The sequence below is a fragment of the Pinus tabuliformis genome, chromosome 1_2 (assembly GCF_031772625.1).
Source record: "Pinus tabuliformis cultivar Carrire ecotype Pingquan chromosome 1_2, CPIR1, whole genome shotgun sequence".
In the NCBI taxonomy this organism is placed as follows: Eukaryota; Viridiplantae; Streptophyta; class Pinopsida; order Pinales; family Pinaceae; genus Pinus; species Pinus tabuliformis.
Window position 1 is genome coordinate 785,618,484 of NC_142298.1, and position 26,358 is coordinate 785,644,841.

Sequence of the window (26,358 nt, forward strand, 5' to 3'; positions counted from 1 at the left end):
GATGAGTGATGTGAATTAATTGTTAATTAATTCACTAATTATTAACCCATAAAGCAACTAAAGAATACATCAGTTAACTCAATGCATGGACAGTTCAGTGGAGACAGGTGTTAGAGGTTGAGATTGCTATCAATTGTGACTATAGTTGTGCATGAGATCTTGCACAATCAATGGATTGAGTAATGCCAATGAGGATTGCATGGTTCAGCCAAGGAAATACAATTTTGGATCAGCCATTCATCATCTATTATCATGCAGGATTGCACAGTGGATGCAGGCAAAGCAGTGGAGTAAATTTGAACCTGTGATTGATTCAGATCTGAGCTAGTTTTGTGTGTAACAGGTGGAGATAGTACTAAGTACTTGTGAGGAGTATTGTACTATGCATTGTTACATGTTCTCAATCATTATAATTTACAGATAGTGTGGGGTTTTCAGCTGTATGCTTTCCCCGGGTTACATACTGTGTTAATGTGCGCATGCGATTGATGTTTCATTGTTTTTAATTCCACAAAATTGATGATCAACGTAGAGGAGGTTATGTATTATGCATGTATTCCGCAATAGTGTACAATCGGGATAATCTCTGTCAATAAATGTCATATTATTCAAAATTTCTACACATAGTTATTGCCATGTTTGCAAATCAGAAGTGGGTAGTTGATTATCACTTTCCTTAATGAGTGTTCAATATTGTTCTTAAGTGCGACAAAAGTTTTATTGTCTTTTATCCTCATCAGGAATCCAATGTCATGAACATATTTATGCAACAACTTTATTACTTACTACTCAAGCAGTTTAAACACAAATCACACTTATCATGCCAAAAGTAGTGTACTATGTAAATCAGTATGTGAATGGTTAAACTCATACCTTAGTTAATGCCTACTGACGGCGTACCTCAATTTCTTTTCCGCTTACCAATTCCCAAAGGCGCCAGTGCTGCAACCTTTAGCTCTGATACCATTTGTCACATCCCCCAGTAACCTCGCATGTAAAAGCAGGGAGTTAAATTTTTTTATACAAATTACCCACAAGTAATTATCAAATTCACAACTCCACAATTCCTCATTAACCATTAGATATAATTTTCATTAGTACATCAAGTAAATTGTAATAGAAGACAATAAGTTGCATAACCATTAACCACCACTGTGGTAGTGTGATAACATAAACCGTCTCATGAATCCTTGCATCCATTGCATGATTTCCTTCACCATATTAATTAATCTCATACTTTGACATTATGGTTATGCCATCAAACAAAGAACCATCAACATCAAGGATTCATCATCATCAAACTGACACAAAAGGCAATCACACCATTGGACACCAATATACCCTGGAAACCCCGTAGGGTGAAAACCAGCAAACGTTTAATATTATTATTAAATGCTTGTGAGGGATTTCACCCCACTCAATGGCTTATAAGGGATTCCATCCCTTAGCCATTGTTATAAAATCATTACAATGAATTATCATTAAGTTGTCACATAACTAGCTAAAAGCTAATACAGTTTTCATGTAATCTTTTACTTACATACCGCCACATACAACACTCCTTGTGGCATGATTGTTCTAGCAATGTACGATCCCGCAACTTGTACTCATCTGCATGGACCATTGATCCTCTTCCTGCCACAACATTAAACATCACTTTTCTTTGGCTCCAACTGCCCTTGCTTCCTGTCAACGTTATCATCAAGCAGCTTTGGCAACAAGATTAGATACCATATTAATCAATCAATAATCAACCTCTAAAAGAGATCTTTTAACATCTACTCATATGCATGAGCAAGCATGACATACTATTTAACTAGTACATACACCCAAGTAAATATTGTTTTACCTCCACAATGCTTATTTACACTAATGCATAATTCCCTTTAGGAGTTCTAACTCATTAGTTCTACTACATGTATAACACATTCGTTATATCTTCATACATGCAATAAACTGCTATTTCTATGCTTAACACATGTTCTTTTCACATAGTTATTTTTCGAGAACTCAACAGTCTCTCTAACAAACAAAGAACATAACTCCATATCACAATGACTATTCCTTGCTCATACCATTTCTTATCATATTAGCCCTTCTTCAATGTAGGCAACACATATTCCCTTCACTAGAATACTACCATCATTTCATACAACAAACCACATACCTCTTTCTTAAAGGAAGTCATTATAACCTCATTTCTCTATCTTCCTATATGAAGGAGTCTCAAGCTTCCCTTTCGAGAAATTATTAAAGATATCCATCTTTATGCATAAAAATCAAGATACAAAAACAAGGTTAACTTACCCTTTATGCATCAAAATCAAGAAGTCAACACAACTCATCTAGCAAGAAAATCTTTCAAGAGATTATATTTTTCAAGAAAGTTAACATGACCACTTTCTCTATGTACACACAAAATCAATATTTCCAAAATCACAATAGCTACCCTTATGAGCATGCAACATGTGTTCTTCCTAACACAATTATTTTTACTTCAATACACATAGTCTTTTCATGAAACAAGTATGGATTCTTGCTCTTGCATGAACACTATTCATGTGTGTCTTTTAAGGAAAGAATCTCTATCTTTGTTTTTCAAAAAGTCTCTTATAAAGTTATAATTTCCGTGCATGAAGATTGCTCTCTTTTTCTAAAAAGACACTATATTTGTGTATATAAAATATACGTTTTTCTTCAAGAAGGTTAGAATGATTATCCATGTGCCAAGAAACACATCATATCGCAATTTCCATCATGCATGCAATGCATAAATTTTCCACAAGAAACTTCTAAATTAACTAGTATCCCAATGCAATAAAGCATATATCCCTTTCCAATAAAATCCAAACTTAACTTCTACTTCTTTCATATGCATTCTTTCTTTCCATAAATGCAATATTAACTTCTATTTCTTTAATATGCATTCTCTTTTCCAAAGATGCAATATTTTCTTCTATTTCTTTAATATGCATTCTCTTTTCCAAGAATGAAATATTTACGTCTATTTTTTTAATATGCATTCTCTTTTCCAAAAATGCAATATCTATGGTTTGAATATGTATTCTCCTTACCCAAAATAGTTATTTCTATGAGCAAAATAACATATACTTATCTCTTTAGTTGACTAGAGAAATCCAAATCATGCGTTCCAAACTTTCCAGGGGGAAGTTGAGCGTGAAGCATCAAAAGTCATGCGTTCCAAACATTCCAGGAGGAAATTGATGCGTTCCAAACATTCCAGGAGGAAATTGAGCGTGAAGCATCAAAAGATGATCTACGTGAGAGGGATTCTTATAGAATACGTCTTGCTAGAAGTCACAGTAAATATGGAGCGCACAAGAGCTGCGGCGATGGCAGCCTTAACCTGACCTCTTCGCGGAAAGACTTCCGCCCGGCTATGAGAACCCTCGCCCGAATTTATCGCCCACCGCCCTTTACACTTAAGGTTGTGCGGCAGAAAGCTAAATTCCAATGATATTTCCATAGAAGGTACTCTCTAACTTGACCACCATAGTAGCGTGCCAGTGGATAGGTGAATTCCTGGTAACTCCATCAGGTAAACCAAGAATTAAATGGACGTGAAGAGCTGTGACGGATACAAGAATAACCCCCAACTATTGCATGAATTCACTCCAGCCAGAAGACATGCATAAAATGATGAACCTCCAAAACCCCTGCCAATCGCTGCATGCCTCGCTTTTCTTTCAAAGGATCGGTTTCAGATGAAGCATTGTCACCACCACTCACAAAAAAAGGAATGTTGTCCCCTTCCATAACATAGGAACAAGCATCAGTACCCTTTCCGAACCGAAAGGCAATTTCAGTGGAAGTTTATCTCCCACACCGTTAACTCAATTAATTGGCTTCATGAATTAATTGCTTGCGTTTCTTTTCTTGATTTCAGGAATATCAAGAATTAGTTTTGTAACTAATTCGTAATCTAAAATTACTTTTACACCAAATTATTATGATAGGGATATTACAGACATACTTTTCAGTATTACAGTACTAACAAGAAAAGTATTCTAAACTTTACCTTAATTATTCAGGTATATTACTAATTCATTATAAATAAAAATAAAACAAAATATTAAATTAATATAAAACTAATTACAAAAACTTTAAAAATTTCATTATCGCATTTTTAATTATATTAATAAATTTTATCAACCATTTAAACTCATTAAATTGATTCAAATGATCGAATGGTGTGTGATCGAATGGTGTGAATTCTAAGGAGGGAGTCACAAAATCAAATCAAAAGCTAAATGTCAAAGTCATGTTTAAATTAAAATTATACACATTGTTTTCTACCAAATAACCATATTAAAAAGATCAGATACACCTAAAATGCCAAGTACATATAACAAGTCAACGAAGACTCAGCAGAAATGTATACTGAAATTCGAAATTCAAAGACAAGTGGGCGTAAAAGTCTTTCAAATATTCGTCCGCGTGGCGACGGAATCCACTCGCACAAATACTTTCGACTTTACAATCGACTTTTATAGACTGTGCATAGACAAATGAGTCAACGACGGTGATTCGAGAGCGAAGGACGCGAATTTGGCTTTAAATTCCGTTCACTGGATGAAAATTCTTTTCTGCTGGCGATTGTTTATTTTCACTACAACGAAGTGACCATCTGGTCTGCCAATAAATTCCACTGAAGGATTTCGATATATCAGAATGGAGCTTGGTAGGAACCTAAAGTTGTATTTGTAAAAGCCGTCCAAATTGAAAGTGGAGAGTCATTTCTTCATGGATTTCTTTAATGATATCTGTCGCCTTCCTAACTACTGCGGCCCTTACGGTATTTGTGTTAATACTGGAGCATGGTGCACCTGCCTGGCCTCGGAGTCGTCTTATTTCTTGCAGCCGGATCGGGCATCCGCCGGCTGCAAGCTTAAGCAGGAACTAAGATGCAATTCCAGTCATACATTAGTGGAGGTGTGAGGAATCGATTATTTTCCTAGCAGGTATTTAGATCTGCTTCAAGTAAGCTTGATGAATACAAGAGGCTCTGTTTGGCCAACTGCTCTTGCGTGTCTGCGTTCTATTGGCAATCCTCTGGCTCCTGCTTTCATTACGAAGAGCTTCTGCCAATGAAAACTGTATCAAATCAAACGCAGTTAGGGTACATCAAGGTCATGGATGAATCACCCCAGCCGGAAGGTCATGGATCTCATTTCTGGACACAGCCCAGGAACATTGTCAGGGTCAGCATAGGGGCGTTCTGTTCTTCATCCTCATTGTCTTATTAACTCTCTTTTCCCTTTTGCAAAAGCAGGGGCAGAGAACAACTGCAGCGGCAGCCGAAAGGGATGGTGGTTTCTTGAACACGCTGTCAGTTCCACCTCCGAGATTCACATTTGACGAACTGAAGAAAATCACGGACGACTTCAATCGGAAGCTGGAAACCGGCGGGTTCAGGTTAGTGTATGAGGAAATCCTGAGAGATGGAACCATGGTTGGCGTGAAGCAATTGGAAGAGGCTTCCCAGGGTTATGACGAGTTTTGAAGGGAGATAGCCACTCTGGGAAACCTGAGCCATGTCAACCTCGTCCGACTTCGGGGATTATGCGCGGAAGAATCTCACCACATGCTCGTCTACGAATACATAGCCAACTGCTCTTTGGATGGTTGGCTTTTCTCCACAAACGACAAAAAGCTTCTGAGTTGGGGTACCCGGATGAGCATCGCAGTGGACGCAACCCATGGGATGGCGTTATTACACGAAGAATGCCGCAAATGTATTGTGCATTTTGATGTGAAACCCAAGAACATTCTCCTCAATGACAAGTTCAAGGTTAAATTATCAGACTTCGGTTTGTCGAAGCTCATCGACCGGACTGATGAGCATAGCCGAGTTCTGACACGGATGAGAGGCACGCTGGGCTACCTGCCACCTGAATGGCTAATGGAGACAAGAGTCAGCAACAAGAGCGACATTTACAGCTTGGGCATCATGTTGCTAGAGCTCGTATCCGGGCGGCAGTGCGTGGACCTCTCGTGTAACGCCCATGAGTCGTTGTTGAAAGATGGTGAGTAGGGCGTGCCAACCAGGCGCGTTTAACCGACGAGTCGGCGTGTGCGCATGGCGGGCGGGAGATGAGCTGGGCGGTTCAACTGGCAAGTTGAGGGCAGTTCAATCGGCAAGTCGAGGGCGCGCCCAAACGGTCCGACACACTGACTGAACGAGCCAAGGTGCGACCACACAAGTCATTGTGAAAAATGGCTAAGTGTTGGAGAGTTGGCGAGTTTATATGGGTGGGCGGTATCACACATGGGCGCCCCACACCATGGTTGTCATGCCTCTAGACTGGCGGTACTCTTCCAACCGCACTATAGGAGGTGCGGCACCACTGACCACTTTCTTTTTAACAATACTTGCGATCGTGGACTATGCCTACTTTCTATACTTAGTTTATTTTTCAACTTTTTAAGTATACTTTCATTAACACAGAGGAAATTTTCTTACATCATTCATCATTATTATCTTTTACACATATATGCACAGCGGATAATAAACCCGGAGGGGCGACTCCCTGTAATATCAGTCTGCCCGATAATATCAATACTTTATAAAATATTCAATTTTACAGTCTTTGAAGGAAACCCCAAGTTTCCTTGGTACAATATGTGTCAAATCATGCAATTCGGCCTGCACCGTTTACACTGCCCGAACCACCGTTCGGAGTGCCCAAGGATACTTCCGCCCGTCGCACCTCGTTCACCGTCGCACTGTTCAGCACATTGTTCACCCTTGGCTTGTTCAGCCAAACGCCCTCAACTCGTTCAGGCAGATGCCCTCGCACGCCCTTTCCCATTCAGTCATTCAGCCCCACGCCTTAGCACACCCTCGCCTATTCACTCGTTCGTCCCGACGCCCTCGCATGCCCTCACACGTTCTCTCGTTCGGCCCAACGCCCTCGCCCGTTCACTCGTTCAGCCTGGTGCCCTCGCACGCCCTCACCCATTCGCTTGTTTGGCCCAACGCCCTTGCACGCCCTCGCCCGAATGCCTTCGAATGACTTCGCCCGAACGTTCCCCCATTTTTTAGTTCGGCCAAACACCATTGCACGCTCTCACTCGAACGCCTTCGTACAACCTCGCCCAGTCGTTCAAACAAACGCCCTCACACGCCCTCACACAGTCGTTCGTCCCAATGCCCTCACGCGGTCGTTCAGCCCGACGCTCTCACATGGTCATTCGTCCCGACGCCCTCGCATGCCTTCGCACGACCTACAGCTCCATTTTCTGTGTTTATCCCGGTTTAGTGTTTCGGCCCAAGAGTCCGCCTACACTTTGCCAAATTTCAGTCCTCTCCAAGTTAGCTTGCCCTCCAGCTCACATGAACACTTGGAAACTTTCTTGAATGATTTTTTCCACCATTCCAACGCTTTACTTATATGGCGATTGGCCCATTGTTCAGGGTGTCGACTCACCTAGCCGACCCATTGTTTCATCCAACTCACCCCAACTTCGCATCGGCCCATGGTGTGGGCGCCCATGTGCGGGACCGCCCCACATATAAACTTTCCACCGCCAAACACTTAGTCATTTTCACAAGATGACTTCATGTTGCACGTTTCCTTCATTCGGTCATTTGGACAAATGCCCTCGGACGCCCTCACCCATCGTTCACCTGTGCCAACTCCCGTCGACCCGTCGGTTAAACGCATCCATCCGGCATGCCTGACTCGTGGGCTTGACAATGGCTGACGGAGTAAAGTGGTGAAATGACAAAGTGGTAGGTCAGTTTGACTAAAAGTCGAAGCCCCTACCAAGGTCGAACCATAGTATATAAGGGCGGAGCCATGGTGGCAAAAGATAAGCGAGCCTTCCATTCAACATCGCAAAGGAGGTTCTAGGTATTGGGGAAGCCACCCAAGTGAGGGCGCGGAGGATTAGCCCGCTGGTCAGGCAGAGATAACATCGCAGCGCACCGCAGACCAGCTGAGCGTCAGGTAGCGAGTTAGCCACAGGGCGTTGGCGAGCCAAACGGACGAACCGCAAGTCACCACACCACCTGGCAACAAACTATTGCGGCAAGGCTAAATAGAACACAGTGGGAGTTCAGGTAGACGAGCTCGTGGGCGAGGTGACCTGAGGTGTGGGCACCCACAGTTAGAATGGCGAGTCGGGTGGAGCACGCCTGCAGTTGAACAGTGAGTCGAGTGAAGTGTGCCCACTGTTGAATGGTGGGTCGTTTGGAGGCACCCACAATCAAACGAAGTGTCAGGGTGAGTGTGCCCAGGGTGAGGTAGCGACGAGTTGGCAGGGAAACGTCGGGGACGGTGAGAACGTTCGATGGAAAGTGAAACGATGCATGGGTCGTGGTTGACTCGGGTAGGCTTGCACAGAGTAGTGGCCAAGTCGGTGGACTAGCCGAGCTGCACGATAGCCTCTCTTTTGTAATTTGTAAAAGAACTGGTCGAGCTATGCTCCCGGGGAAATTGTAAAAACAACAGATTATACATATTTACTTGTATACATTGTGTTTGTGTCTCTTGCATGGTTTGGTGTTTTATTAATGTATTCTGCACATTAATAAGTTAACATGGAAAATTATATGAATGTTAGGCATAGTTCGGAAAACAACTTAACAATGAAAAATTTTAAGTGTTTAGCCGGTGTTGCACGTTGGGCAACTCGCGAAAAAAGGGTTGAGGGCATGACAGATGGTATCAGAGGAAATTGCAAAGACCAAGTATGTATGCAGTCTGAAGTTTTGAACAGGAAATCTTGGATTCACAGTTTGGGGTTCCTAGACTTGGTGGTTCATGGCAAGACCATCCAAGCATTGGTGGACACGGGTGCCACACATAACTTCATGACTACACGTTTAGTGAAGGAAGTTGGGCTGCAGATTTTTCCATTGGATGTGGAGGTCAAGGCAGTGAACTCAAGGGCTAAAGTGGTTGGATTGGCACACGAAGTGCCGGTTCGAATCAAAGACTGGCAAGGTCGGTTGGACTTCACAGTGATGGAGATGAACGATTTTGATGTGATATTGGGGCAGGATTTCTTGAAGGGCAATAGAGTAGTTATTGTCCCCTTCTGCGATGAGATTATGCTGATTGGAGGATCATAGACTTGGACTTTGCCTACTCATAAGCAAAGGAAGGAAGTCAAGGTGCAGCATGTTTTTGCACTGAGTTTGGAGAAGGCTATGCGGGAGTCAGATGTAGAGACATATGCGACAGTCATCAGAGAAGTTGATAGCGATGATGGAGTGGGGACGCCTATTCTAGTTGAAATTTCTGAGGTGCTGGCCAAGTATGCAGATTTGATGCCCAATGAGCTACCAAAGAAACTTCCACCAAGGCGTGCAATGGACCATAGCATTAAGCTAGAGCCAGGGAAGCAACCTCCGACCAAAGCTCCTTATCAGTTGTCAAGACCGGAGTTGGAGGAATTGAAACGACAGTTAAAGGAGTTAACTGATGCAGGTTTCATAAGACCTTCAAGGTCCCCCTATGGAGCTCCAGTGTTATTCCAACGAAAGAAAGATACAAATGAGTTATGGATGTGCTGTGATTATCGTTCTCTCAACAAGCAAATGATAAAGAATAGGTATCCTTTGCCATTAGCTGCAGATTGCTTCGATAAGCTTGCGAAAGCTCGAGTGTTTTCCAAGCTAGATTTGAGGCATGGGTACTATCAGGTGCAGATAGCGGAAGGAGATGAGAGGAAGACCGCGATTGTGACAAGGTATGGAAGCTTTGAATTCCTTGTTATGCCATTCGGGTTGTGCAATTCTCCTACTATGTTTGGCAATTTGATGAATGATGTACTATATCCATACTTGGATTCGTTCGTAGTAGTATACTTGGACGACATCATGGTGTACAATGATAACATGGAGGATCATAAGAAACACTTGGCTTTGGTGTTTGAGGCACTGAAGAAGAGTCAGTTGTACTTGAAGAAGTCAAAGTGTATGTTTGCCTAGACCGAGATTCCATTCCTTGGACACATTATGGGTCAAGGGTACATATGGATGGAGCCGAACAGGGTGAAGGCGATAGAGGATTGGGTTGAACCGAAGAATGTCCATGATATGAGGGTGTTTTTGGGCATGACCAACTACCAACGAAAGTTTGTAGATGGGTACTCCAAAGTGACCTCGTCACTGATAGACCTTTTGAAGAAGGACAAGCGATGGAATTGGACGGAGAAATGTCAGATGGCATTTGATGACTTGAAGAAGAGGATGGTTTCAGCACCGATACTGAAGTTACCTGACTTTGAGCAACCGTTTGAGGTACACACAGATGCTTCAGATTGCAGGATGGACATCCAGTGGCATATGAAAGTCGGAAGTTGTAGGATAGAGAATGGAGGTATCCAGTTCATGAGAAGGAGATGACTGTGATCATCCACTATTTGCAGGTATGGAGGCATTACTTGATTAGGAAGCCTTTTGTTGTCAAAACTGACAAGTTATTTTGCATCACAACCAAAGCTGTCAGCAAAGCAAGATTGTTGGCAGGACTTCTTGGTAGAGTTTGACATGACTATTGAGTACAGGCCAGGTAGACTCAATGAAGTTGCAGATGCCCTTAGTAGGAAGGGATAGTTAACAACGTTGGAGGGGGAGGAAGACCGAGCATCATGAAGTAGGAGTCAAGTACAAATGACAGAAGAGATGCATAATAAGCTCAAGGAGAGCATTGAGACTGATACTTAGGCGCAGAATATTGTGAAGTCGATAAAGGAGGGGAAGACATGGAAGTTTTTTCTTCGAGATAGACTCTTATTCTTTGGGAAATGACTCTATGTTCCAAAGTCATCTAGACTTAGGAGACACCTTTTGAAGGAGTGCCACAATTCTCCATGGGAAAGCCACCCAAGTCAGCGTCGTTCTTTGGCATTATTAGAGAGAGGATTCTTTTGGGAGAAGATGAGGGAGGATGTGGAGGAGTATGTGCACACATGCATTATTTGTCAGTAGGACAAATCGGACACCCAGAGGTAGGGAGGGTTGTTGCAGCCTTTACCGATTCCAGAGAGACCATGGATGAGTGTCTCGATGGACTTCATCACTCAGTTACCGCAGGTGCAGGGGTACAATGGGATTATGGTCATGGTTGATCATTTTTCCAAGTATGTTGTCTTCATTCCAACGAAGATACCTTGTGGAGCTGAGAAGACTGTGGAGTTGTTCTTCAAGAACATAGTGAAGTATTGGGGGATGCCATTGAGCATTGTGTCGGACCGAGATCCGCGATTTACAGGAAAATTTTGGACCACATTGTTCAAGCTAGTCGGGACAAAATTGTTGATGAGTTCGAGTTACCATCTACAGACAGATGGGCAGACTGAGTGAATCAATGCATTGCTAGAGGACTACTTGAGACATTATGTGACGACTGATCAGAAGAATTGGCCTAAACTCTTGGATGTAGCTCAGTTCAGCTACAACATGCAAAAGAGTTCCGTGACAGGGTATAGTCCATTTGAGTTGGTGAATGGACAATTGCCAGTCGCTCCTCACACCGTATTGACGAGAGGTTTCTTAAGCAGTCCTCATGCGAAGAAGTTCATGGAGGCATGGGATGAAACCTTGGAGTTGGCATGGTTGCGCTTGCACGAGGCTGCAAGTAGGATGAAGATATGCGTAGATAAGGATAGGCAGGATGCACACTTCAATGTGGGAGATATGGTTTTTCTCAGGATTACTGGAGATCAGTTTCAGCCACCTAAGGGGACTGCGAGATCTTTGACAAGGAAGTATGAGGGGCCATTTCAGATTAAGAAGCGAGTGGGAGAAGTTGCCTATGAGTTGGAACTTCCGCGCCACATGCATGCAAAACATCATGTTTTCCATATCAGTCAATTGAAGAAGTGTCGACTTGATGCAGAACATCTAGATAGGGTGGAGCCACTGAGGGGACCAGCCATGATTGTTGACAGACCGAACCTTGTTTTGGAGAAGATCCTGGATCTTCGAACGACAAGACTTGGGAGTAACATGAGACGGGAATTTCTCATTAGATGGAAGGATGCACTGGAGGAGGATAGCTGGGAAATGGAGGACTCACTGTGGAGATGGAAGAAAAATATTGCGAAGTACGACAGGAAGCTACAGAGGATAGCCAGATTTCTGAGGATGACAATGACTTTAGGTGGGGGAGAATGTAACGGCCACGAGTCGTTCATGAAAGATGATGAGTCGGGCATGTCAACTGGACGCGTTTAACTGACGAGTTGGCATGGGCACACGATGGGCAAGAGATGAGCTGGGCGATTCAACCAGCGAGTCGAGGGCATGCCCAAATGGTGCGACGAGCTGACCAAACGAGCCAAGGTGCGACCGCATGAGTCATTGTGAAAAATGGCTAAGTGTTGGAGAGTTGGCGAGTTTATATGGGTGGGCGGTCCCACACATGGGCGCCCCACACCATGGCCGACGGAGTAAAGTGGTGAAACGACAAAGTGGTAGGTCGGCTTGACTAAAATTCGAAGCCCCTACCAAGTCGAACCATCGTATATAAGGGCGGAGCCATGGTGGCAAAAGACAAGCGAGTCTTCCATTCCACATCACAAAGGAGGTTCTAAGTATTGGGTGAGCCACCCAAGCGAGGGAGCGGAGGATGAGCCCACTAGTTGGGTGGAGATAACATCACAACGGAGCGCTGAACAGTCGAGGTCAGGTAGCGAGTTAGCCGCAAGGCGTGGGCGAGCCAAGAGGACGAGCCACAGGTCGCCACACTATCGGGCAACAAACTATCACGGCAAAGCTGGACGGAACGCAACAGGAGTTCGTGAAGCTGAGCTCATGGGCGGGGCGACCCGAGTTGTGGGCACCCGCAGTTGGAATGGCGAGTTGGGTGGAGCACGCCCATGGTTGAACAACGAGCTGGGTGAAGTGCACCCATCGTTGAACGGTGGGCCGTGTGGAGGCACCCGTGGTTGAACAAAGTGCCGGGGTGAGTGTGCCCACGGTGAGGTAGCGACGAGTATTAGCAAGAACATTCGGTGGAAACCGAAACAGTGCACGGATTGTGGTTGACTCAAGTAGGCCTGCACGGTGCAGCGGCCAAGTCGGTGGACTGGTCAAGCTGCATGGCAGCCTCTCTTTTGTAATTTGTAAAAGAACCGGTCGAGCTATGCTCCCGGGGAAATTGTAAAAACAACAGATTATACATATTTACCTATATACATTATGTTTCTGTCTCTTGCATGGTTTGGTGTTTTATTAATATATTCCACACATTAATATGTTAACATGGAAAATTATATGAATGTTAGGCGTAGTTTGGAAAACAACTTAACAATGAAAGAGTTTAAGTGTTTAGTCGGTGCCACACATTGGGAAACTTGCGAAAAAAAGGTTGTCGGCGTGACATCTTGACTCCAGCAGAAGAATCTTATCGACCTGCCGCGACCATTCGGAGGTTTGAGGAGGGGAAATTAATGGAAATCGTGGATCCTCGTTTGGTTGATGGATTGCCAGAGGATGAAGCGAGAAAAGTTGTGATGGTGGCACTTTGGTGCATACAGGAAGATCCTGCCAAGAGACCAGCAGCCAGTGCTGTGAGCCAAATGCTAGAAGGCCACATACAAATTCAAGAACCACCCATGGCTTCTCTACAATCTACTCTTTCAAGGCAACAACAGATTTGGATCACTACGATTTCCACTGAAAATTGAGAGGCTCAGAATTAGCAGTGGCTGTCATGATTTCTTGTCCGATCTCTTGGCTGAAGACGGTAAGTCACATGTGCTGGTTGAAAATCTAGCAAGCAGCCACCACCAGACGTTTCCACGAAAACCTATTCGGTGAGGGGCTTATCACATATTTGTTGAGGGGCTTATCACATGTATTGGGAAACACAGGGTGTCAATTGGTATGTGGATAGTGAAGCCTACAAACATACACCTCTAACAAGAGTACCTTTAGTAGAACTTAGTGATGATGCCACGTATCCAGTTGCAAGAGTGGGATTCATCAACTGATATCCTTAAGTTCACTAAGTTATTGATGTTTTGTATGTTTCTAGCTTAACTAAACTAAAAATATCTTTCTAGTTTCAGTGATGATAGATCCTACATATATGGCTAACTTTGAAGATCAACATGTCCTCATCATAAATTGCAAGGGAATCCTATAAGAACTTTAGGGAATGATAGTGACAACTTTTGTGAGATTCAACAAAAGAGACTAGGTCATTTGCTCTAGTGAATGTTTCCAATTTTGCAGAACATTGCGTAGGGATTGCCAATGAGTGTGCAAGGGTTGTGCACTTGGAAAGCTTGTGAAAGATGTTTTCTTGGTAGTGACCATAGGTCAAGAGGAGTTTCTGACCTAATCCACTCAAATGTATGTGTGCCCATGTCTTCAACTTCCTTATCAAGTAACATTTACTACGAATATTTTATTGATGATTCTTCTAGGAAGTCATAGACTTACTTCACAGAAACTAAGGATGCGGACTTTGAGAAGTTTCAAGAGTTTAAGGGTCTTGTAGAAAATGAAATAGGTATAAACATTAAGGTGTTAAGGTCCGACAATGGGTATAAATATTAAGGTGTTAAGGTCTGACAATAGAGAGGAGTATACCCTAAAGGAGTTTGATACCTTTTGCATGAAAGAAAGAATCAAGAAAACTTTGATAGTTCCCTACAATCCTCAGAAGGATGCTTTACACTCTGTTAAGCATCGAGGGAGATTGAAAAACACAATGTGTAAACCTCTCGAAGCTTAATACATCTAGTTTTAAGACATATCTATGCTTTTCTTATTTCTTTTCCATGGAAAACTTCCTTGAGGAAACTCTCAAGAAACCTCCTTACATTGCGGGAGTGGCACATTAGGTAAATGTAAAAATGTTTACAAACTTTCTTACATTACATCTACACATTACCCCTATATTGAGTTTTAGAACACCTCTCGATACAATTAATTTCATTTTCTAAAATTATAAGAAAATTATAGTTTGAATAGATTCTTACACAATTAATTTCTTTTTCTAAAATAATTATATATTTTTTGATTATAAAAAAATTATAGTTTGAATAAATTCTTGAAGTATTTAAAGGCTTTCCTACGTGGAAGTTCCAATACCTTAAACTTTGCTATGACTAAATCATAATGGTTTGGAAAGATAAAGGTAAATTCAATAACCCACCCAATTTTACTAAAGAGGTGAAATAACACACTTCCTATTCACAAAGAGTTAGGAACACACCTAGAGCTAACCTTTTTTTGTACAATAATTATATATATTTTGATTATTAGAAAATTATAGTTTGAATAAATTCTTAAAGGTATTTAAAGGCTTTCCTGCATGTAAGTTCCAATGCCTTAAACTTTGTTATGAATAAATTATAATAGTTTGGAAAGATAAAGGAAAATTCGATAACCTACCCAATTTTACTAAAGAGGTGGAAAAACACACCTCCCATTCACATACCTTAAACTTTGCTATGACTAAATTATAATGGTTTGGGAAGATAAAGGAAAATTCGATAACCTACCCAATTTTACTAAGGAGATTAAAAAACACACCTCCCATTCACAACCTTAAACTTTGCTATGACTAAATCATAATGGTTTGGAAAGATAAAGGCAAATTTGATAACCCACCCAATTTTATTAAAGAGATGAAATAACACACTTCCCATTCACAAAGAGTTACGACCACACCTCGAGCTAACCTTTCTTTTTCTAAAATAATTAAATAATTATATATATTTGATTATAAGAAAATTATAGTTTGAATAAATTCTTAAAATATTTAAAGGCTTTAACTTTGCTATGACTAAATCAAAATGGTTTGGAAAGATAAAGGAAAATTGGATAACCTACCCAATTTTACTAAAGAAGTGAAAAAACACACTTCCCATTCACATACCTTAAACTTTGCTATGACTAAATCATAATGGTTTGGAAAGATAAAGGCAAATTCAATAACCCACCCAATTTTACTAAAAAGGTGAAATAACACACCTCCCATTCACAAAGAGTTACGACCACACCTCAAGCTAACCTTTCTTTTTCTAAAATAATTTTATATATTTTGATTATAAGAAAATTATAGTTTGAATAAATTCTTAAAATATTTAAAGGCTTTAACTTTGCTATGACTAAATCATAATGGTTTGGAAAGATAAAGGAAAATTCGATAACCTACCCAATTTTACTAAAGAGGTGAAAAAACACACCTCCCATTCACATACTTTAAACTTTGCTATGACTAAATCATAATGGTTTGGAAAGATAAATGCAAATTTGATAACCCACCCAATTTTACTAAAGAGGTGAAATAACACACCTCCCATTCACAGAGTTACGACCACACCTCAAGCTAACTTTTCTTTTTCTAAAATAATTATATATATTTTGATTATAAGAAAATTATAGTTTGAATAAATTCTTAAATTATTTAAAGGCTTTAACTTTGCTATGACTAAATCATAATAGTTTGGGAAGATAAAGGAAAATTCGATAACCTACCTAATTTTACTAAAGAGGTGAAAAAACACCTCCCATTCACAAAGGGGGTTACGACCACATCTCGAGCTAACCTTTCTTTTTCTAAATAACATTTCTTTTTCTAAAATAATTATATATATTTTGATTATAAGAAAAATATAGTTTGAATAAATTCTTAAAGTATTTAAAGGCTTTCCTGCGTAGAAATTCCAATAACTTAAACTTTGCTATGACTAAATCATAATGATTTGGAAAAATAAAACTTTGCTATGACTAAATCATAATGATTTGGAAAAATAAAAGCAATTCGATAACCTACCCAATTTTACTAAAAGGGTAAAATAACACACCTCTCATTCACAAAGGGTTATGACCACACCTCGAGCTAACCTTTACGACCACACTCGTCCTAAACTTCACATTTATCAACTTTAAGTGTTTATCTACCTAATAAATCATCTGACATCTATTAATGCTTATGTGCTTATACCTTTCTCCCATCTCGTAACCATTTTGACTCACCTTTAAATAAACCACTTAACTGTTTGAGTCTTGTTGGCATCTGTATGGGGCATTCGAAATTAAAAAAAAAAAAAAAAAAAAAAAATCGAGCCCCAAAATTAATAGAGGGAAAAGTAATGATCTTTTTGGTCGGCCTGCCAAAATTAACATAATGTTAAATATATGAAGTCTAAAATGATATGGTGATATGGTGGATAACAAACTATTACAGATCAATATCGTAGGTCATAGGATCAAATCCGCTTGAAAAAGGTATTTTCTTGACAATTTCTTCGCAATAAATAAGCAGAACTCTCCAACGTATATCTTAGAGAGCATTAGATGGAGGAATCACGAAATGCAAGTGATAATGATAGTATCAATTGTACAAGAGAAACGTTTCAGTGGCTTATTTCTCATGTAGATAATGAGACAAATAATGGCATATTATGGAAAAGATCTGCAGCTTCCACAACACGTTGAAAAAAACTTTAATGTGAGGTCCATTCTAGTCCAATTGAAATCAAGGAACTTTCCAGCTAGCAGTTCTAGATTGAATCCTTTCTTTCCTCTCAACCAAGGGAGGACTCGGATTATATTGCAGTTCTGCCTGACTTAAACTTGCCACTAAATATAGCAAATAGATTTTTTTTTTTTTTTTTTCAGTAGGTAATATTGCAACTAGATGTTATGGCATCAGCTTTTTTTTTTTTTTTTTTTCCAGTAGGTAATATTGCAACTAGATGTTATGGCATCAGCAGGCCAGCAAAATGCGCCAACAAAAGATTAGACCTCAACAATTCGTGTGTCATGGAAGAATGTCAATGCACATCATCAAATCGGAGGTGTAATTGGGCTTATTCAAATCATGAAGAGAAATGCCATGTTTCTGAACATGATGTTCTTTCAAATTGGCCGATGGAGAACTCCATAAATTACAACAAGATTCCTGTCATTGGCAATGAGGAACTCATGGGTGTGCGTATTGGAGATTCACATGTTAAAGCCTCCAACATTCCTTCCCAATTTTTTGCAAAGACTGAACCATTGGGCAATGAAGATGAATGGTCTAAACAGAAACCATCAGGGAGTTTATCAGGGCAACATAATGTTGTTGGGACCTGTAAAAAAAATCAGCAGCAGAAAATATTTCTAATAATAGTGTAACTTAAATTCTTGTTCATGGTATAAATGTTCAACACCTTCTAAGTGCAGGAAATGGAACGGATCGAGCAGGGTAAAATAATGATTTGAGGTGGCCTTTTGGGCTCATTCAAAAGGAGAATGAGTTAATAAATAATGAAATGGAAAATGACACAGTGCCCGACAATTCTTTTCCGCAAGAAACTAAAGGATACACACCACAATCAGATTTAGAAGTTTCCAAGTTTGACAACAACAAAATTGATGGTTATTTCCAACAGTTCCAAACCCAATCCATAGATTACAGTCAAATACTAAATTCTATTTTTAACAGAATGACTTATGCTTTCAGAGGGTTCCAGTACTCCCTGAAACCCTTGTCAGGATCAAGGCGCTTATGATTTTTTGCGATTTTTGGAAGAAGCTCGTTCAACATTCACAAGATTCAACTTTCATCAATCCCAGCGAGTCGGATGTCTCAAGTCCATATAATCCATAAATGTCACCTTCCGTCTATAATCACCTAACTCCTCTTAAGTTAAAGTAAAACAATAATTTGAAAACCATTTTGATGATAAAAAGAAGTGAAATGGTTTTTCTCAAAAAGGAATTTGGTTGACAAGGTTTAATAATGAATCCATGAACTCATGTGATTAAACATCCAAGGAATCCCTGCTTTAACTTGCCTATAAGAGCACTCTCCACAAACATATCAAAATGAATTCCATTTTAATCGATTATCTATGTATGGCTATACCTTGTTCTAGATCTGCAAAGTTAGCACAAGCATAGAGTATACTAGCAAATGTGCCCCTCCAATTTCATTTGTTTGAAAAGCTTGAATGGCCCCTCCTCCAACCCATTTTGTGCATACCTCGAAGAAACATCATCTTGTTGAGGTGTTTTGTTAAACACTTCACGTGAAATCTCTATCATCCCACAATTTGCTTATAAATCTATTAGAGCATCCATCAAAACAACATCAGCTTGAAAGCCCAGAAGTGATTATTTCTCAATGAATCTCCATACCTTATGCCAAAGCTCCCAAGTTCACAATTTCCAAGATAAAAATACAAAAGGTGAACTCATTAGGATGGATTTTTATTCTCTTCATTTGATAAAAGAGATCCATGGGCTCATGAGAAATCCCATTAATGGTGTAAGCTACAATCACCACAATCCATGAGCACATGTCTCATTCAAGCACTAGGTCAAGAATATTTTTAATTTTATTGTAACTTCTCTATTCCTTTTGATAGTATCAAGAATATGACCACAAAGCCTTTGCTATTGCTAAAATAATGAAAAACCATTTTGCCAGCCTCTTATTTCTAAACAATATTTTTTTTGGAAAATTATATTTACAGATTCTTTATTTAGGGAAAGTAGCTCTACCAAATTATGCTAGGAACATAGGACTTCACTCAATGAACCTCTGACATAACACGTGCATTCATGACATACTAAACAATACCCTTAATTTGACTACATATTAAAAAATACATCGAAAAATAAAATTATTTAACCCCCTACCAATATGAACCCAATGCAACTTCCCAATTTAAAAAACCCCTACTTTCTCTAGATATTGTAGGTATCCATTTTTCCATTAACATTTTTTATTCCCCTTTATATTTTCTCATTAACCTTGAGCTCCATTTTTTATACCTGCCAACATAAAATCCCTTTACCCCTATTATATGCTCAGTATATTATGTCATTTTTTCCTCAATATATATCCCCCAATATTAATGCACGTGGTATAGTATTGCTCACCCAATGAATCCTCCGTGGCTAAAAATGGGTTCAGAATTATCTTATGTTTTCTCATTTCTACATTATTGTGGTTGATAATTCCTTGGATGGATATCATTCGAAAAATATTTTTACTCAAGGGTTGAATAAGTTTTAAAAACACATGTTTTTGTCTTATATTATTGAAAAATCTAAGAAGCATGTTATACCACGGGGGATTCACTCAATGAACCTCTGACATAACACATGTGTTCGTGGCATACTAAACAATACCCTTAATTAGACTACACATTGGAAAATACCTCTAAAAATCACACTATTTAACTCCCTAAAAATACAAACCCATTAAAACTTCCCAATTTAAAAAACCCCTACTTTCACTATATATTGTAGGTACCAATTTTTCTATTAACATGTTAGGTCCCTATACTACTAGTGTAATGCCTCATTGTTATTAGTGAACCCCCCTTATTATATTGTTGTGCCCATGAAGTCTCCATATTGTTATTATTGTGCCCCATAGAAGCCCACTATTGTTATTATTGTGCCCTTACATTATTATTGTTATGTCAGCTTTGATTATATTATGACCCCTTAGACTCCTATATATAGAAAGGAGGTCTTGTCATTTTTATCATCCAAGAATTGCTCATTTTTGTAATGTAAAGGAGGTTTCCCCCTCAAAGAGGTTGATTTCTAAGGCATTGATCTTCTTTTCTATCTTTTTGTGAGATGGTTTCATAACATTTGATATCAAAGCTTTGGATCCTAGGGTTTCACTGCTCCAAACAGATCATAGTGACATTTTCACTAGAAAATTTTCTCTATGAAGTTTCAGATGCTAAAAAAAAAAACCCATTTGAGCCGCATTAGTTCTAAACCACAGGTATGAATTTTGGATCTTGTCTCGCTATCATTTTGGAGATATGATATGATGAAGTTAGGGTTTTTGCAATCTCCATAATTCCATCTCAAACAGGTCATCGTGGAATTTTCGCCATAAATTTTTTTCTATGAAATTTCAAACTCAGAAATTAAAAACCATTTGAGCCAAAACGTGGTGAAACTCGGGCCTGAATTTCAAATCTTGTTTCTCTATATTTTTGGAGATACAATCCAAGACATTTAGGGTTTCTGCAAAGCTCCCGAATTACATCCCAAAAAGGTGACCTTAGGAAAATCATCATAAATTTCTCTTTGAGCGTCAGATTGAAATTTCGTCAGAAGTTGCATAAAGAGGATAGAACATAATTTTCTATGTATTGTTTTCATGTCCGAAGGTCAAAAGAGTGACACGTGGCAGTTCGTACAAGTTCGCTCTACTGAACAAGTATATAATCACGTCATCTTGGGAGATTAGGCATAATTTTTTCTTGGAGAATCCAATTTCGATTAGACTGGTGGAAGTGGAAAGAGGACATAGAGGCCTACTGCAGATCGCAATTTCACACCTTGGAGATCCGAAATTTCAGAGATAAAATAGATTCAAGATCGAGCTGCTAAAAGAAAGAAAAAGAATGACTCGAATCAAGAAAATAGAAACACCTAGTAAGGAAAATTGGATGGATGATTTGAAGAATGTGATCGAAGCTAAGATAAATAGTTTTCCATGTGCCATGGAAGCTAATATCGATGGTAGGGAAGCAGATTTGAAGAAAGGCATGGAATATTTGAAGAAATACATGGAAGGTTTGAAGGAAGCTGGGACAAAGCTGCTACAGGAAAGACCTTCTAATGACGAAAAGGTAGTAGAGGAAACTCATGATGAGAAAAAAATAAATTTTAATCATGATTTCATAGAATATAACATTGGATTGAAGACCTACCATATTCCAAAGATCAATATGAGGAAGTTTGATGGCAAGGATCCCAGAACATGGATACTACAGATGGAGAAATATTTTGATCTACATGATGTGCAACTGTTACAAAAGGTATGTATTGCATCTTTATGTTTATAACTAAACCAATTTGTATGGTATAAAGGGATTTGTTCTCGTAAACCACTTGTCACATGGTTAATTTTCACGGAGGAAATGATAGCACATTATGAGGATACAAAGAGCAACACCTTCTTTAGCCAATTGATAAATCTCAAACAAAAGGGTTCAATGGCAGATCACATTGAGGACTTCCAAAAATTGAATATAAGGGTAAATGATATTCCAAAGAAGCAAAGGATTGATGTCTCATAGGGACTTTAAAGGATAACATTCAATATGAGGTTCGTCTTTGGGAACCTAATTCATTGGAGAAGGCATTCAGGTTGGAAAGAAAAATTGAAAGCAAAATTATGGCAACAAGAAATCCTACCACTCACAATCATAAAGATGGAAGTGTTGTTGCTCCTAGCCTTCCACAAACTACAAGGTTGACACCACAACAATTGGAAGAAAAAGAAGAAAATGACCTTTCTTACAATTGTGATAGAAAATACACTAAAGGTCGTAAGTGTGCTAAGAAGAAATAATTTTACATTTATTGTGAACAGGAGGAAGAAAAGGATCAAGAAACATCAAAAGAATAGGATATACACCAAGAACCAACCCTAGAGAAAGAAGAAATGAATCTGACCATATCTTGTAATGCATTGGCAGGAATTACCACTCTTCAAACTCTCAAGATAGAAGGGCATATTAATAAGAAAAAGGTAATAGTTTTGATTGATTTGGGTAGTACCCGTAATTTTATTCATTGTAAGATAGCCAAGGAATTGAATTGCTTCCTATATTCAACACTAGAGTGTCAAGTAATGGTTGCAAATGGAGGAACCATAAATTTTTCTAGAAAGTTCCATAATATCAAGCTATCCATGGGAGAATATGTCTTGAATAGTCCAATGCTTTCCATTCCAATGGGTGGTGCAGATGTTGTACTAGGAGTTCAATGGCTACAATCTTTGGGTATGATAGCTTTTAATTTTCAAGAACTTTTCTTGAAATTTTTTTGGGAAGGAAAGGAAGTTGAATTAAGGGGCATCGAAGGGAAACCAGGAAAGATAATCAGCTCTAACAGCATGACAAAGCTTCTAAAGAAATAACAACAGGGCGTAATTGCACAATTATGTTCACTAGAGGTTCCCACATCGAAATCATCTATTTCTCCAGATCTCCAAAACATTTTGGACAATCATTCCAAGGTATTTGAGACTCCCAAAGGCATCCCACCTATTCGTGATCATGATCATGCTATTCATTTGATTCCAGGAAGTGTTCCTCCAAACATCAGGCCTTATAGATATCCCTACACCCAAAAGAGTGAAATTGAACGTATAGTTGCAGAAATGCTAGAGGCTAGTATAATTCAACCTAGTCAAAGTTTTTTCTCTGCTCCAGTAGTATTGGTGCACAAGAAGGATGGGTCATGGTGCATGTGTCCGAATTGTAGGGAGCTCAACAAGCTCACTATTAAAGATAAATTTCCCATTCATGTCATTGATGAATAATTGGATGAATTGCATGGATTAATTTACTTCACCAAGTTGGATCTTCGTTCAGGATATCATCAAATCAGAATGAGGACTGAAGACACTCTGAAAACAACATTATTGACGAAAGATGCATTTTCATGGACTCCAGAAGCAATGAATCCCTTTGAACATCTTAAAGAGGCAATGTGCCAAACACTAGTCTTAGCTACGCAAGAATTCACAAAAACCTTTATTCTGGAATGTGATTCCTCAGGAAATGGAATTGGTAATGTTTTAACGCAAGAAGAAAGAGCTATTTCTTTCAAAAGTCATCCAATCAAAGGAAATTATTTACACAAAGCTATTTATGAGAAGGAAATGTTGGCAAGACTACATGCACTTAAGAAATGGCGACCTTACCTAATGAGAAGATCCCAGTCCAAACAATATTGCCAGAATGTGATGAGGAAGGAAAAATCATATTGGAACTTGAATAAGTCATAGAAACAAAAACCCGACATCTACGAAATCGAACAATTTCAAAGTATCTCATCAAGTGGAAGAACTTACCCACTAAAGATTCCACATGGGAGGACAAGAATTTTATACAGAAGCATCCAAAACTACTTAAGCATTGAGGACAACACTTTTTGAAGGAGACGGGTGTGTTAGGTCCCTATACTACTAGTGTAACCCCTTATTGTTATTAGTGCAACCCCCTTAATATATTGGTGTGCCCATGTAGTCCTCATATTGTTATTATTGTGCCCCATAGAAGACCACTATTGTTATTATTGACCCCTTACATTATTATTGTTATGTCAGCTTTGATTATATTATGACCCCTTAGACTCCTATATATAGAAAGGAGGCCTCGTCGTTTGTATCATCCAAGAATTGTTCATTTGTGTAATGTAAAGGAGGTTTCCCCCTCTAAGAGGCTGATTTCTAAGGCGTTGATCTTCTTTTCTATCTTTTTGTGAGCTGGTTTCATAACATAACATTTTTTAGACACCTTTATATTTCCTCATTAACTTTGAGCTCCATTTTTTATACTTGCCAATATAAAATCTCTTTATCACCTATCATATGTTCAATATATTATGTCATTTTTTCCTAAATATATATTCCCCAATATGAATGCACGTGGTATGATATTTCTCCCCCAATGAATCCTACGTCGCTAGAAATGGGTTGAGAATTATCTTATGTTTTCTCATTTCTACATTATTTTGGTTGATAATTCCTTGGATGGATATCCTTTGAAAAATATTTTTACTCAAGGGATGAATAAGTTTGAAAAACACATGTTTTTGTCTTAGATTATTGAAAAAAATAAGAACCATGTTATACCATAGGGGATTCACTCAATGAACCTCTGACATATCACGTGCATTCATGTCATACTAAACAATACCCTTAATTTGACTACATATTGGAAAATACCTCTAAAAATCACATTATTTAACCCCCTAACAATACGAACCCAATACACCTTCCCAATTTAAAAAACCCATACTTTCACTAGATATTGTAGGTATCCATTTTTTATACCCCCTTTATATTTTTCCATTAACTTTGAGCTCCATTTTTTATATCTGCCAATATAAAAACCCTTTACCCCCTATTATATCTCAATATATTATGTCATTTTTTCCTCAATATATATCCCTTAATATGAATGCACGTGGTATGGTATTGCTCCCCTGGTGAAGCCCCAATGTGTATACACACAAAGTGGTACAATGGTTCTCTTTGCCAAACGGATATGTAAAAACATTAGAGGACACTTTAGCATATTTTCTACTATGATAGGATTGAATGGAAATGTTTTATTCAATCCAATAAATAAATATGTGAGTGAAAGGGAAATTAACAGTATGGTTGTCTTGCTACAACTCACAGGAATAAAGTATTATGTGCAAATTAATGTTATGGATGAACTTGATACTCTGCTTTTGTAATAAATGTTAGTCGTATACATATCCTATTAGTGGAAAAAGAGGGTGAGTGAAAGAAAACTATTCTAATTTGTAATATATGTTTTTGTGATAAATAACATGGAAAGTTTGTTTGTGCTTTTCAATGATTCTATGTTGTTATCCTTGTTAAAAGAAAATTATTTAATCAATTTAGCATCATCATTCAACTATGCATGAAGAAAGATTTTATTTTTCTTGGCAAATAAACATAGAGTTGAATGTATTACATATTCATGATTCCATTGAGTGCAAAAATCAAAGAACATAGCCATCTCAATCCTGCAAATATAATATAGTAATTGAAATTAGGTTACTCTACCTCCTCTGAAGCATATAAAGGCTAGGCAAAGTTTTCTACACCACTTGAACCTAAACTTATATGTCTAGTAAGAAGTGATCTAGTGAAACAATAGATCTTGATAGCTAAGTCATAACTACTAAAATACTCTCATTAAACTGGTTATTTAACAAAAGAATGATCCTCTTGAGTCATTTCAAGTATTCTCATTAAGCTAGTTCACCTTGTGGTTGAAACAAAGAGTGTTCCCTTCAAGTAATATGGCTTGGAGGTAAAATGAGGTGAAAAATTTTATAGGAAAAAATATATATATCAAAGTAAATCACCAAAACACCATAATAAATCACCACATGCATAATTAAATTGCATATGAAAGGGAAGAATATTCTCATTTTGAAAGAAAATGAGCAATGTGTCTTGGAATATTGAAACAAAAATAATAAACTCTTAGAAATTTGGTATATCGCATGACTAGAATTCTCAACTACTAAAAATTAAAATTATCGACATTCTTCCAATACCATTTATTGGATATACTCTACAAAAAGAAAAAGAGCATAGCTGTCAACTTCGTTAGAATTAATACATAAATGAAACGCGTGTGCTAGAAAATGTAAAACATTGGGAAAATGCCTAACTTAAAAAGAAGAAGAAGAAGAAGAAGAAGAAGAAAAATAAGAAGAAGAAGAAAAGAAAGAGAGAAAAGAAAGGAAGAGAAAGAAAGGAAAAAGGCTTTAGTTGTGCAAACAATGGAAGGTGGTCAACTAAAGGGGTTCAATGCTTAAGGGACCATGATGGAAATGGTAGTCATGCTTGAATT

The 26,358-nt window shown here is 38.8% G+C and overlaps 1 pseudogene; it reads left to right on the plus strand.

Moving 5' to 3' along the window:
* Positions 1 to 4,644: 4,644 nt before the first annotated feature.
* LOC149208223 (G-type lectin S-receptor-like serine/threonine-protein kinase SD2-5) lies at positions 4,645 to 13,665 on the plus strand (annotated as a pseudogene).
* The last annotated feature ends 12,693 nt before the right edge of the window (positions 13,666 to 26,358 follow it).